Source organism: Serinus canaria, chromosome 11, assembly GCF_022539315.1.
Source record: "Serinus canaria isolate serCan28SL12 chromosome 11, serCan2020, whole genome shotgun sequence".
NCBI classification, from domain to species: domain Eukaryota; kingdom Metazoa; phylum Chordata; class Aves; order Passeriformes; family Fringillidae; genus Serinus; species Serinus canaria.
Genome location: NC_066325.1, coordinates 18,484,591 through 18,499,081, shown reverse-complemented (window position 1 = coordinate 18,499,081; position 14,491 = coordinate 18,484,591). Strand labels below are relative to the sequence as shown.

Sequence of the window (14,491 nt, the reverse complement as noted above, 5' to 3'; positions counted from 1 at the left end):
CTCCCGCTGGAAGGAAGCGCGTGCCCGCGGAAGCGCGCCCGTGCGTGCCTGGAGGAGCCAGCGACGCTTCCCCCCCCTTGCCGAACCACCCCGTCCCCTCCTTTCTCCACCCCGCCTTGGCTGATCGTTTGCTTAAAGCAAATTAAGCCGGGCCCTCGTTACTATGGTGCAGCCAGGATCTCCAGCCTCCCTCGCGCTCCCGTAATAGCATTTATTAGCCCTATTTGCCTGCAAGCATGTCTTCCCGGATCTGCTAATGCATCAGCGGAGAGGGGATGGGGGAGATCCTATCGGGCGGCTCATTACAGCCCCCGACGCCCAGCGAGGCCGGCGAGGGGGGATTTAGGGGCTCAGAGGGGATTTGGGGGGGCAGCAGGAGCTCGCCCCCAGCCCCCCGCGCCGGGGTTGGGGCAGGCGGCTTTGCTCGCCTGCCTTTTGTGAAGCAGCAGGCAGCTCCCGGCAGGCAGGAAAGTTGGGTTATTTATTGTTTTATTTCCTAATTTTCCCTCCTGAAGCGACCGAGGTGCAGGGGGGGGAGAGCTTGCCTTCCTATTTTTATTTTACATATACCTCTCTCTTCACCCCCCCCCCCCTGCTCCGCCCGCCGCATCGGCAGCTGTTTGAAAACAGAAAAAGGCAAGAAAGAAAAAATTTAAAATTATTCCGTCTGTAGGCGAGGAGGAGGAGCGGGGGGTGAGGGGGAGGGAGGCTGCTCCCCGGGGCGCCCCGGGGTTCACCCCCTCCCCCGAAACCGCCGGGGCCAAAGGCTGGAGCCCGGGGGACGCGGGCGGTGGGCGGAGGGTGCCGGGGCGAGCAGCTGCCGGCCGCCCTCCTGCCCGCTCCCCGTCATTAGGGGAGACAAATCTGCTGTCAAGGAGCCAGATTTCCAATTTACCGATAATGATTCTTGCATGAAAATTGATCGAGGGGCAAGTCTGCCGCCTCTCGCCCGCCCGCCTTGGCGCAGCCCGCGGAGACGGGGCTTTCCGGCCGCACGGACGGACGGACGGACGGACACCGGCTCGCGACCCCCGCGTGGGTCACCCGCCCCACGCCTCCAGCCCCCTCCCCAGCGTGGGGGGACCCCCGCTGCACTGCTCAGGGGGTGCGTTCCCCGCCGCCGAGGGTCCCACCGCCTCTTCATCCTCCTTCTCCTCCTCCTCCTCGTCGCTGGCTTTTTGTGTGCCTGCGGTTGGCAGCTGTGGGCTCAGCGGCAGGAAAACCCCCGGGAAGGCGTCACGCGTGGCAGCCAGGCTCCTGCCCTGGCCCCGCCGGTGACAGCCGCCACTGCCACCCTCCGCCGGCGCCCTGGGCTCGCTGCTGTTTCAATTTTTATTTTTCCTCCTCCCCCCACGCACTTGATTCCCCCCGCTCCTCCTCCTCCTCCTCCTCCTCCTCCTCCTTCTCCTCCTCCCCGCTCCACCGTATTTTTTCGCCTCTGGTTTATTTTTCCAACCCCCTCCGTGTGGCTTGGTGCTAATTTTTGGGGTTTTTTCTTTTTTTTTTTTTTCCTTTTTTTTTTTTTTTATTGCTTCCTGACACATCCTCCTCACGTTGGCTCTTTTATTTTTATTTTTAATTTTTTTTTTCTTCCTGGCTGCAATGGAACTGTAACATAAATCATGTTTGGGTTGAAACCACCTCTCTATTACTTACCAGGTAAGGCTCCGAGCGATGCTGCCGCCAGCCCTCCGCACTCCCTCTCCCCCCACTCCGGGGTCTCCCCCGGGGTCCCCCCCAACCCGGGGACTCCCCTTTGTCCGCCCCAGTCAGCGGCAGCCAAGGGTGATTTGGGGGTGAACTTACTTTCTTCCAGCACCTTATTAGAGGTTTTGGGGTTGGGGGAAGCGGGGCAAGGGGGGAGCAGAGAGCCCTGGCACGGCACTGCAGTGTTTTGGGGTGCTCGGATCCCCCTCTCTTCTCCTGCTGCCACTCCCTTACCCTGGGGGTTTCTCCCTCTCCCCGAGGAGCCGGGGGCGTTCTGGCTGGGGTGGGATGGGGAGAAATGCGGGTTGTGCTGTGTTTTGGGGTGCCAGCCTCGTCACTGCGAGGGCACGGGGATTTGGGGCACCAAAGTTTGCTGTGCCACCCCAGCCGGCAGCTCCGGCCCCTTCAACTGCTGGTGAGGGAGGGGGATCCCCCCGGGGGGGTTTGGGGAGCATCAGTGGGATTGGGGTGCGAGCTCAGAGGGTGTTCAGTGGTGTGTGCTCAGGGTGAGTGTTTTGGGGGGGCTTTGGGGTACTTAAAAGTGGGAGCTGGAGGTGCTCTGGGGGCACAGGCTCAGAGTGCGTGTTTGGGGTTCAGCCTCGCACACTCGGGCTGTGAGCTCAGGCTGTGAGCTCCGGCTGTGATCTCGGGGTGCTCTTGGCGTTCATGCTCGGGGTGCAGCCTCAGGCTGGGAGCCCCGGCTGTGAACTCGAGGCGCTTTCAGGGTGCGGGCTCAGGGCGCTCTCCCCGAGCTGGGGAGCAGTGGCAGGGCCCTGTCCGGGGCTCGGTGCCCACGCGTGGCCGTTCCCCCGCGGATGGCTGTTTGTTTCAGGAAATGGCTTTGGCATGTGGCCGTTCTTACCGGAGCCAGCGGCTCTCCCGGCGCGCCTGCGCCGGAGCGCACGAAGGCGAGCCGGGAAGGGCGGCCGAGGGGCACCGGGGTCCAACAGGGGGTCCCCCCCGCTCTGGGAGGGGTCGGGCTGTGACATCCTCTGCCAGCGCTGTGCCACGGTGGGGACATGGGTGACCTGCTTTCCTGTGACACCCTGAGCGCTCCCACCCTGCTCCGACCGTGCACCCTCCTCCGTGCCGGCTGTGGGGGTCCCGCGCCCCGTGTTCCCCCCAAACACCATGGCCTCGCCTGCTCCTCGCTCTTCTCCACTGCCTGCAGCAGCCCTGGGCGATTCCTGCCCGGCCTTGGAGCCATGCTTTGCGTTGGGGACCCTCCAAGGGCTGCAGGTGCAGGGAGACGGGTTTGGGGTTGGCTTTTTCCCCCCTTAAATTCCATATTTAGCATGAGCCGGGCGAGCCGGGGTTCCCGGCGGCAGCTCCTGTTGCGTGAAACTTCTGGTTTTGCCGTTGTGGCTGATGCACTAATTCCGGCGCCCTGGAAAACCCTGCTCCGGCCGGCTCCCCAGCCGCCTGGGAGGAGGGGGAATAATAAAACCGGAGGAGAAAAGCAAGACGGAGAGGAACATGGAAGTGTCAGGCTGCGAGGTTTAAAGCAATTAGGGGGAATGGTGCTGGAGGCGCTGGCACGCAGCGGGATCGCTGGCGGCAGCTGCCGGGCGTTGGGAGATGCCGGTGGGCCAGGTCGGGTGGGAGCAGATGGAGACGGGAGCCTTCCCCCGCCCTGGGCTCGCGGGGCTCTCAGCAGCGCGGGGCTGGTGGCGGTGACTCAGCGGCGCGAGTCCTGCTGGGGACTGTCACCGCCTCAGGGACTGCCTGGCCGTGGCCCGTGTCACACGCTCCTCCTCGGTGGTTTGTTCCCCGAGCTTGGCTGGCCTGTGATCTAGCTGGCTCCTCTGTGTCCCCTCTGGTCACCAATGCTGCTGTCCCCTCTTGTCACTGATGCTCCTGTTCCCTGTATCCCTTTGGTCACCAATCCTGCTGTCCCCTGTATCCCTCTGGTCACTGATCCTTCTGTCCCTCTTGTCACCAGTGCTGCTGTCCCCTTTTATCCCTCTGGTCACCTCACCAATGCTCCTGTCACCTCTGTCTCTCTGGTCACTGATGCTTCTGTGCCCTTTTATCCCTGTGGTCACCGATGGCTCTGTCCCCTGGATGCCTCTGGTCATGAGGCTGGATTTGTGTCACAGGGCTCAGCCAGCTGCCAGGGGACACCGGGCACTGTGGGGACCTGCCACTGGGCATCACTGAGAGCCAGGGCACAGGGAAGGGACCCCATTCCCTGCTGGTCCATATGGGAGCCATGCTCAGGCTCATCTTCCCTGGGATAACGTGGCTGCAGTTGTGACCCGGTGGCTGGTGTCAGTGTCCCTCGGGGACACCACCCTCCTTTGGGGACAGCAGCACCGCTTGGGGACACAGAGCATCCCTGGAGGGCCTGGCTGTTTGCTCCAGCAGGCACCAGGGTGGCACCTGGATACACACAGCTTTTTGGGGGCTCCCCCATGCTGTGAGTGTCCCCAAATCCGGCAATCCCCCAGGTGCCGGCGGGGCCCTGGGGCTCCCCGGCGGGTGCCTGGCGTGCCGGGGAGGATGGCGGTGGGTGCCGGCAGCGGATGCTGCTGACTCAGGACCTTCCCAAATGGTTCCTATTTTTATGCCGGGGCTGGGAATATTTAGCCCCTGGATCAAAGCAGATGGAAGGAGCTGGGTGATGCCGCGTAAACACCCGCTCGGCGGGTGCCGCTGGCGCGAGGTGTGAGTCACCGGCGGCTCTGGCAGCGCTGGGCGGGCACAGTCGCCCCCAGGCTGGGTTTGGGGTGCTCAGGGCTGAGCCCCGCTCTTGGCATCCCCCCTGCTGGGTCTGGGGTTTGGGGATACCCTTCCTCATCCTCGCCGGGTGTGGGGTGGAGGGGTGCACGAAGAGGTGTTGGTGGGGTGCTGAGGGGGGCTGGGTGGTGCCCAAGCTGTGTTGGGGTGCCGGGAAGTCCTCCTGCCTTCCTCCCTTGCCCACCCCACCATCTTCCTCCCTCTCCTCCTCCTCTCGCCAGTCCTAAATTCGGTCGCCATGGCAACCATGTCAACCACTTTCCAGCTTCCCCGTGATGGTTTGAGGAGGGGAGGGGGGAAGAGGGAAGCCAGGGGAAGGGGGGGACTGGGGGCATTGCTCAGAGCTCGGAGCGGGGGGACACTTCCCAGATGGTTTTTTCCTGCTGGATCTTGCCTGGCAAGTGAGGCCAGTACCAGCCCAGACTATGCCAAGGGGTCAGGGGGTCCTGGCCTGGGGAGGGGGCTCCATCACAGCCCCCCAGCTCTGAGTGGGTGGGTGGGCACCCTGAAAATCCGGTGGCTTTCTGCAGCCATCCTGCTCATGCCATGGCCCTGCAGGCACCCGGGATATCAGTAGCCACACAGCCGGGAGGGGGTGAATTATTCCCAGACACCCCCTTTTTCCTTCCTTCCTTCTTCCTTTCTCACCCCCCTCCCCTCTGTAATCTCTTTATTCCCAGGCTAAACCCGGTTCCTGATGGTTTTACAGGCAGATTTCTCAGTAGCTATATAGGACAGGGTGCAAAGCCAAGTGTCTGGGTGGGTGGGTGGGTAACGCCAGCATTGGCATCACCCCACGGTGGGTGGGCACCCGTCTGTCCCCCGGGAACGGCTGTGCCAGCACAGAGCTGCCGGGGGAGAGGTGGAATCACCCCAGGGGGAATTTGGCTGGCAATTTGGGGCACCCCTACCGCAGCCCCCTTCCTCCTGGCACCGCCGCACCCCAGTCCCCGGGGCTGCAGCGGGCACCGCTCACCTCCAAACCTCCAGACCTCCAAATGCACCGCGGGGTTTTGAGGGGGAGCAGGTGCTGCCTTTCTCTCTGGCGTGTCCCCCCCTTCTCCCTCGCCTTGGCACCGGCTGTCGGCACCTGCCGGGATGCTCCTTGGCACGGCACCGCGGCACGTGCGCGGGCACCGCCGGCGGCAGCCGCGCTCGAGGCACCGGCGGTGGCAGCCGGGGGGGAGCGGGGCCAGCCCTGCCCCGAGCCTGGCAGCGGGAGCGTCCCCTCCCTCTTAATTTTATGACTGATTTTTAACTTTTATTTCCCAAACGCTGCGCTTAATTAAACCCAGGCGCCTCTCGCCGCGAGCCCGACGTGGGGGATTTATGACTCCAAACATCGACCCCCACCGAAAAAACCCCTCTGACAGATTCTTCTCCCGGATTCAAAGTGGGGGTGACCCTCCAAACCTCCATCCCCTCATCCCTTGCAAGATGCTCTGAGGGGGGAAAAGACGGCTGTGCTTCAGCATCCCCAAGCTTCCTCCTTCCCCCCTTCTTTTAATAATAATGCTTTAAAGATGTTTGACATCTGTAACAAACAGCTGGCATCCTGTTATGGAAGAATGTCCTTTTATTTCCGAGCAGGTTGAACTGTCATTAATAGTATAATTAGGTGATTATCGGCGTACAGCAGAAAACTGCTTAATTGCACAGCCAGCTTTCCGAGGATCCCAGCTCCTTTATTGCTGGATTTGTTTTAGCCGCCTGAATATTTTCTCACTGTTTTGTTGGGTTCGGTTGTTGGTTGGTTTTGTTGGTTTTGTTGGTTTTTTGTGGTTTGTTTTTTTTTTTTTTTTTTTGCCACGTTGATGATTATTATTTTTTAATGCGTGTGACAGCTGGGGGAATGTGGCAGCGCTGGGGGGGGGACACACGCCAGCTCTGGCACTGGTCCCCATGTGTGTCCCCCCTCTCCAGGTCCCCAGGGGATTTAGTTTTAACCCCGTGTGTGCTGGACTTGGGCAAAAAGGGTTAGAGGTGGCGTTTTGCTGGGTGCAGCACCCATGGCTGGGAGCTGAGAGTTATTTGAGGCCATAAAGGAGATATCTTTGTTAGGCACCAGAGCCGTGGCACCTGCTCGGAGGGCACCCATCACCCTGGGCATCCTTCGCCCACCTTCCCCCAGCCCTCCCTGCTGGGACCCTCCTTTTGGAGCTCCGTGTCACACAGACGCGGTTCCCTGCGCTGCCGCCGTGGTGTGGCTCCGTGGCCATCCCCACCCTCATCCCTGTGCCCGGGATGTGTGGGTTTGGGGGCACAGCAGCTTTTTTGGCGCCTGCCAAACAATAGCGCTTTGTATCTCCCCCCGGTGCCGCCAAACACACTTGTTAGCGCCGCAGCTTTGTGCTGTAAATTTCCATGGAGTAATTACGTCTTAATTTATGATAATCCCGGGCGGGCGGTGGAGGGGGGCAAGCGCCAGTCAAGTTTGGAAGTTGCCCGCCGGGGCCCGGGGTCCCCCGTAGCTCCTGCATCCCGTGAACTTCTCCATCCCGGTGGGTGGGGAGAGGAGCATCCCCGAGCAGGGGACGGGGCTGTTCCCGGGGCCGGCAGCGAGCGAGGCCACCTGGGTTTGGGATTTGGTGTCAGTTTGTCGGGCTGCAGTGTCCCCAGCGCCGTGTGTCCCTTCCCAGCGGCCAGCCAGGAGCTCGGCATCATCCCGGGGTCATCCCGGGGTGAGTGTCCCGTCCTGTGTGTGTGTCCCCAGAGCTGGCTCCCCCGACACGGAGGGGATCTGGCTTCCCCAAGCCCCTGGCACCGCTCCGGCGTGGGGCCGGACCCTTCCCCCTTCCCGGCGCTGAATGGCTCATCCCGCCTTTGTCTGGAGGGCTTATTACCGGCAAAATAGAGGCTCTTTTCCCTCGGCCTTCCCAGCGGGCAAATTAGATGCTTTGGCAATTTGCGAGGAGGAGGATGGGGAGGGGAGAAAGGCTCTCATCACCCGGAGGGCAACTACAGTGCCAGGCAGGGCGCTGGCATCTCCGGCACTGGTGTGAGAAAGGGAGAGAGGGGCTCCCAGTGTCCCCTGCAAAGCCACCACGGTGGGAATCCCGTGGGATTTGGGGAGCTTCCCTCACAGGGAGGTTTGGGGGATGCCTGCCTGGTGTCACTGAGCATTCCTGCAGAGCTGGGAGGCTGCTGGCATCCTGGCATCCCACTACCCTGGCCAGTGGGGCCTGTGGGCATCCTGTGCCCTGCTCCAGGGTGGGATTTATCCCTGGAGAGTGCTGAGAGCCGCGGGCTGTGCCCGCTGCACCTGCAGCCGGGTCCCCGTTGGGAGGCAGCGTGCACCCACTGACATTTGCCAAGCGTAAAAATTCAATTAATTCCAGCAGGCAGATTAAATATAAGTGAATTTTAATAATTTGCTCGAAAGGCTGAGGATTACTGCGGGCGAAAAGGAAAGATGCTGCTCATGGGGGCACGGGCCGGCCTTCCCAGCACCAGCACATGGGATCACCGGTATTAATCACCCTAAATCCCGGCGTGGGAAGAGAAGAGGGGTCTGCTCCCTTTGCTGGGCTTTTGGTTGATCTTCCTTGCAATGAGGAATGTGCTGGATCTGTCCCACCAGTGCTGGCAGCGTGGGAAAGGGAGCATCCCCCATCCCTGGCAGATTCTGGCTCCAGGGACATCTCTGCTCCTTCAAACCTTCCTCCTTTTTTGTGGAGCTCCACGAAGAGGGAAACACCCATCAAGGCAATCCTGGTGACACTGCAGGTGCTCCCATGCTTGGAGAAACCCACAAGACCTCCACAGCATCTCACAGCTCAGACATGGGGCACCGATCAGGAGCAGATGGTGCTGGTATTGGGAAAATGAGAATCCACACAGCAAATTCTCTGTTTGCCAGGGATCATTTCTTATCCCAAGGTAAAACCTTTCACTCTGGCCTGTGCTGGGCCACCTGCACCACCAGAAACTGCTGGGGGATCCCGGGGGTGAAGGGGGGACCCCCCATGCTGCCCGGACCCCCCCATGCTGCCCGGGCCCCCTGCTCTGCAGCGGGATTGATGGAGATTGCCTGTGACCTTTGCTAGGACACGAGGAATTACCATTAATACTCCTGTATTTCCGGCCTTTGCTCCATCCATAAATCTCATATCAAGCCGGGCGGGCGGCGTAATCTGCCAGGCGGCGTTATTAATGCTCCTTATTAATGCTGGTTATTAATGCCCGTTATTAGTACTCGTTATTAATACCTGTTATTAGTACCTGTTATTAATTGCCCCTCATGCCTGGCATGAGCTGCCCCATGGGTGGGGTAAGGGATGGTGGCTGCCCTGTGGAACCCCTCTCTGCTTTTTGGGGTGCAGCTGGGGTGGATGCTGGGGAGTCCCTGGTGCCAAGCAGAGTCACCCAGCAGCAGCAGGGCACCCTGCGGGCACCCACCTCATGATGGGGACAGGTTTTGGCTGTCCTGCAGGGGGGTGGCACGAGGCATCTGCTCACCTTGTCCTGGCACTTCCCAGCTGTGTCCTGCAGACCCTTCCCTTGGCTGAATCCCTCCCTCCCACCCTGCCTGCAGCCCCCTGGCCCTCTCTGCAGCCCCCGTGCCCCTCTCTGCAGCCCCCCTGCCCTGCCCCTGCCCCTCCAGGACCTGCCCCATGCAAGATCCAGCCTGCGTGAAACTCTAATCTCCAATTTTATTCGCCCGGCTCCAGCCGATTTGCATAATCCACATAATCACCCTGGTTTTAATTGCCTACAACTCTGCAGAAAGATCATGTGGTTAAGTGGTAAATCATAATTAGATAAATAATTGGCTTGGCCGCAGCAAGCTGCTTTGTTATACCTGCCATCTGCTGGGCAAGGGATCCTGCGCCCAAAACAATGCGCTGCTGCTGCACGCCTGCGCCAGCCTGGGCACCTGGGGACATGGGGCACGGGCATGGGGACATGGGGCACGGGCACGTGGGCACGGGAGGGCAGCCTGGGGGTGCCAGGCATTGCCTGCTCTCGGGCTGTGCCGTGGCTGGTAGCTCTGTGTAAGTTTTGGCAGCGCTGTGTGGTGCCTGGCTCCGACCCAGGTGTTGCCCAACAGCTCTGTGGAATGCCCAGTGCCGCTGTGCAGTGCCCTGTGGCATCTGGGAATGCCCAGTGCCACCTCCAGGGGATGCCCAGCAGCTCTGTGGAATGCCCAGTGCCGCTGTGCAGTGCCCTGTGGCATCTGGGAATGCCCAGTGCCACCTCCAGGGGATGCCCAGCGGCTCTGTGGAATGCCCAGTGCCGCTGTGCAGTGCCCTGTGGCATCTGGGAATGCCCAGTGGCACCATTTAGTGCTGCTGTGCTGTGCCTGGCAGCACCAAACAGTGCCTGGCAGGGACATTAGGTGCCCATCAGTGCAGTGCCCAGCTCTCTCTCAGACCATGCCCATCACTCCAGTCAATTCCCAAATCTCCTCCAGGCAATTCCCAGCATCCCAGTGCAGTGCCCAGTCTCTCCCAGGTGATTCCCAGCATCCCAGTGCAGTGCCCAGTCTCTCCCAGGTGATTCCCAGCATTCCAGGGCAGTGCCCAGTCTCTCCCAGGTGATTCCCAGCATCCCAGTGCAATGCCCAGTCTCTCCCAGGTGATTCCCAGCATCCCAGTGCAATGCCCAGTCTCTCCCAGGTGATTCCCAGCATCCCAGGGCAGTGCCCAGTCTCTCCCAGGCAATTCCTGGCAGCCCCATGGAGTGCCCAGTGCCCCACAGAGCCACTGAGCCCCAGAAGACACCAGGGTGAGGGGGTGAGGGCTGTACCCCACTTCCCCCAAAGCAGAGGGATCCTCAGCAGACAGCTGGCATTTGGATCTGGGCATCAGGAGCCAAGAGGAGCTGCCAGCCCAACCTTGAAGCTGCACGGGGGAATTCAGGACCTAACAGCATCCTTGGGGCATAGGGGCTTGATTTTCCAAGCTCCCAGCTTCAAAACAGGGCAGAAAGAGGGGAGAAAGTTGCTTTAAAGTAAATCTTTTCCTGGCTCGATCCTCTGAGGGCTGAAAAGGCTCCCAGGGCTGCTTGGCTGGGCCTGGGGGGGTTGGGAAGGGAGAGAAAGCACCCGGCATCGCTCCATCCCCAGCTCTGCGCCCTCCAAACGAGCTCTTATTAGTTTGCTTGTTGTCGTTTGCCAGATCAATGGTCCATGGAGGAGTGATCGATGGAGGCCCAGCCTCCAGGATAATAGTGCCGGATGCCAGGCTCCACGGGGAGCCCCAAATCCCACCCAAGGTGCTCCTCACTGCGGGAACCCATCCAGGCCCCTCCAAGGGGATGGGGGGTGTTCCCAGGAGGGGCCCTGGGTTCTACCACAGCACCCTAAAATTGGACAGAGGCTGTGCCTGCATCTCTCTGCACCTGGGGACACTTGGGGACATCAAGCCTGGCCACCTCTCCTCGTTTCAGCTGTGTGCTGGGAAGGGGGGAGGAAGGGCAGGAGCACGGGCTGGGATCGATCAATTAATTAATTAATGGAGCATGTTGGAGGTGCAGCGGCAGAGCTGCTTTAATGAGGGGTGGAAAACGTGCGGCGGCTCAGCAGGGCATGGCCGGGAGAGGAGCTGGTCACCTCTGCCTGTCCCCTGCCTGTCCCCTCTGCCCGAGGGGGTGACAGGGTGTGTGACAGGGCCACGGCAGCACGCGCTGGGCCTGCCCCCCTGCCCTCCATCCTGGGGCTCTGCCCGCTGCGTTCAGGCAGAGGGAAGGGGGGGGCTGACAATGCGAGGCCATTAGCATTGAAAATCCATGCAGAGCAGCTGTTCCTGCTTGGAGCGTGCAGCTGGATGCGGCTCCGGAGCGGGAGCAGAGGCGCTGGGAGAGGGGGAAAAGGCTGAGGGGGGACTTCATCACCCCAAATCCCTCGGGGAACCATCAGCAGTCAGCGTGGTGGAGCTTTCCAGAGGGCTTGGCCAAGTAGGCTCCGTCCCAGCTGCGGTGCTGCGGGGTGGGTGCGGATCCATCCCCGGGGAGGAGGAGCAGGATGCAGGATGCTCGTTCGTCTCTCCCCACTCCCTCGGCTTCCCGCCGCACTGGGTTTTTTTCCGCTCCATTTGCCAGGGGCTGGAGCTGCTGCCTGATCGTATTTGGTAATAAATTATTAGTTCCAGCACTTGGGAGCCCGGCAGCTCAAAATAGCTGCTGTAAGAGCGGGCGGCTGGTGCAGGTCGAGTTCAATGGCAATCTGCTCCCAAGGGCACTCCACGCTCATTAGAGGCCTTTCAAGGTGCTGGGAAGGGGGCAATCGGGGGCCAGGACGCTAAACCTGCCCACTTCCCGTTTCCCGACAGCCGTACCCCTGCCCAGGGATTTCAGGGTGCTGGGAGCCCGTCCCTGCCCCTCGCTGCCCGCTCCTGCCTGCCCGCAGCGGCTGCCAAGGGGTTTTATTTGTCTCCAGCCCCACCAGGCAGCCAGACTGGTTCTGCTCTCGCTGCCGGAGGAGGCTCCCGCTGCCAAAAAACCCGCCAGCATCATCAGGAGCAGATGGAGAGAACATGGCACGCTCCCAGCTCCCGGCTCCCAGCCCTGAGCCGGGGATGCGGGGGCTCGGGGGGGCGGCAGCGCCGCTCCAGGAGTCGGGGCTGGGGGGTCCTGTGCCCTCGGAGATGCCAGCCCCGTGGTGCTGCCGTGTGTGGCGCTGCTGGGAGGGTGAGGGGAGCGTGGCAGTGACCCTGCCATCCCCGCTCCTCCTCCTCCTCCTCCTCCTCCTGTGCCTGCTCCGCGGGCAGGCAGCCAGCGGGCACCGGGAATGCCAGACACTCCCTGTACTGCTGTGCCCGGGCACATGCTGTGGGAGGGACGGGGACAGGGTGACACATCGCCTGCTCCTCAACCTCCCCCTTGTGGCCTCAGCGGGGGACCCAGGTGTCCCCACAGCCCCCCTGCCTTGGTGCGTGGGGGGTTTCAGGCATCACTTTCCCAGGGAGGGGTACATGGGAGTGCCAGCCCTGTACCCACACAGGGCTGGGGACAGTGGAGGGACAACCTGTCCCGTTTTGGGGTTCCTCTCCCCGCCCCGGTGAGGCAACTGCTGCCATGACCCCGGGCTGCTCCAGGCACCAAACTTGACCTGTTTTTCCGCACGGATCTGCCTGCTGAGAGAAGCAGCCGGGGAGGGGCAGAGCTGGGGGGGCCCCACCTCACCGTGGGGCGTCACGGCGTCCCCAGCCACCCGCAGGGGTGAGTGGCACCCACGCCGTGCTGGCAGTAGGATGCCAGAGGGATGGGGGGATGCAGCGTGGCAGCCCCACATCCTATCCCGTCTCCCGTCCCATCCCCGTGTGGATGCTCCAGCCCAGCCAGCTCCCCGTGCCTCAGTTTCCCCAGCTGGCAGCAGTCCCGCAGAGCAGCCCAGGGACGCCCGGACAGACGGACGCCAGCGCCGGCGGGGCACGGCGGGTGAGCGGCGCTGCTCGGGCCCCAGCCGGGGCGGAGGCGCCGATTTTATCACCGGGAGGGAGCGGCAGAACTGGTTTGGAGCGCGGCTGGGGCAGCGGCACAGCTCAGCCCGGGGGCAGGAGAGCTCCCCGCACGCTGCCCCGGCCACTCGCCCGCTCCCGGCTGCCCTGAGCTCGCCTGGCAAATCCCACTGGGATCAGGAGTTGGCCAGGAGGCGTTTGGGGATCAGCTGAGCATCACACGGGTGATGCCCTGCCGCCAGCCCCGTGCCCGTGTGCCAGCCTCCTGATCCCTGCTGATGGCTGGAAAAGCGTCTCCAGACCTGGACTGGGGCTGGAAATGGGGGTTATGGTGAGGTTAATCGGTGGGGAGGAACTGGGGGGCACTGGGAAGTGTTTGGGGCTGTGCCTGGAGGCTGTGGGGCAGTGCCTGGGGGTGCAGGATTGTGCCTGGGGATGTGGGGCAATGCTGGGGGGATGCAGGGCTGTGCCAAGGGGATGCCAGGCAGTGCCTGGAGATGCAGGATTGTGCCTGGGGGTGCAGGATTGTGCCTGGGGGATGCAGGATTGTGCCTGGGGGTGCAGGATTGTGCCTGGGGATGTGGGGCAATGCTGGGGGGATGCAGGGCTGTGCCAAGAGGGTGCCAGGAAGTGCCTGGGGATGCAGGATTGTGCCTGGGGGTGCAGGATTGTGCCTGGGGATGCAGGATTGTGCCTGGGGGATGTGGGGCAGTGCCTAGGGGATGCAGGGCTGTGCCAAGGGGATGCCAGGCAGTGTCTGGGGAATGTGGGGCAGTGCCCAGTGGATGTGGGGCAGTGCTCAGGAGGTGCATGAGAGCTGCAGGCTGTGCCTGGAGTGCTGTGTCCCCTTTGGATGGTGCGTGGGCGCCTGGTGCTGCAGGCAGATCACGGTGCCCCGCTCTGGGGGGGGGGGGGGGGGCACCGAGCCCCCACCCGGGGCTGGAGCAGAGCCCGGGGGTGCCAATGCAGAGCCCGGGGGTGCCGGGGCCAGGCTGGCGTGGCGGGTTGGCTTCCCAGCTGTTCTGGTAATGAATTTACATGAGCCGAGCGTGTCGACAAGGCGGCAGTCAATGGCTGAGAGCACCGGAGTTAATAAATGCTTGTATAATGAGGGCAGAGGGGAGCGCGCCGCCGCGCCGGCCGCCTCTCCCGGGGCCGGGGGGCAAAGATTAATCAACGCTGAGTGCCCCCCGTGCCCCCCCGGCTCCCGCGGCGCCCCCCGCCCTCCCTGGCCAGCCGCTGCCGCGGGATGCTCGGGGATGCTCCATCCACCCTCTGCAGTGGATGCTCCAGGTGTTCAATGCCTCGAGCTGCCTCCAGGCCCGCTGGGAGTTGGGGGCTACCCCACGACCCCCCCCCGCCCCCGTCCTCCTGCCCACCTGGGAGCCGGGCTAATTTTAGGCTGGTGTTAATGAAGCTGCTGGGTGAAGTCTATTTTAAGGGCCCTGACATCAGCAGTTGCTGTTTTGGGAGGTGGAGAGCCCTGGAGCAATTGGTGTGACAGCTGGGGGGGCTCGGGGAGGGCTGCAACCTCCTGCTCAGCACCTGAGCCTCACTTTTGGGGTCACTGTGCCCTTTAGGACCTCGGTACTTTGGGGTGCTGTGAGGGGGATTTGGGGTGTGAGGATTTGAAGGGGCAGTGTGGG

The 14,491-nt window shown here is 62.3% G+C and overlaps 1 protein-coding gene across 5 annotated transcripts in view; it reads left to right on the top strand.

Moving 5' to 3' along the window:
- The window catches only part of GSE1 (Gse1 coiled-coil protein), a 99,918-nt gene that overhangs the window by 68,952 nt on the left and 16,475 nt on the right, over positions 1-14,491 (top strand). The window lies entirely within an intron of this gene.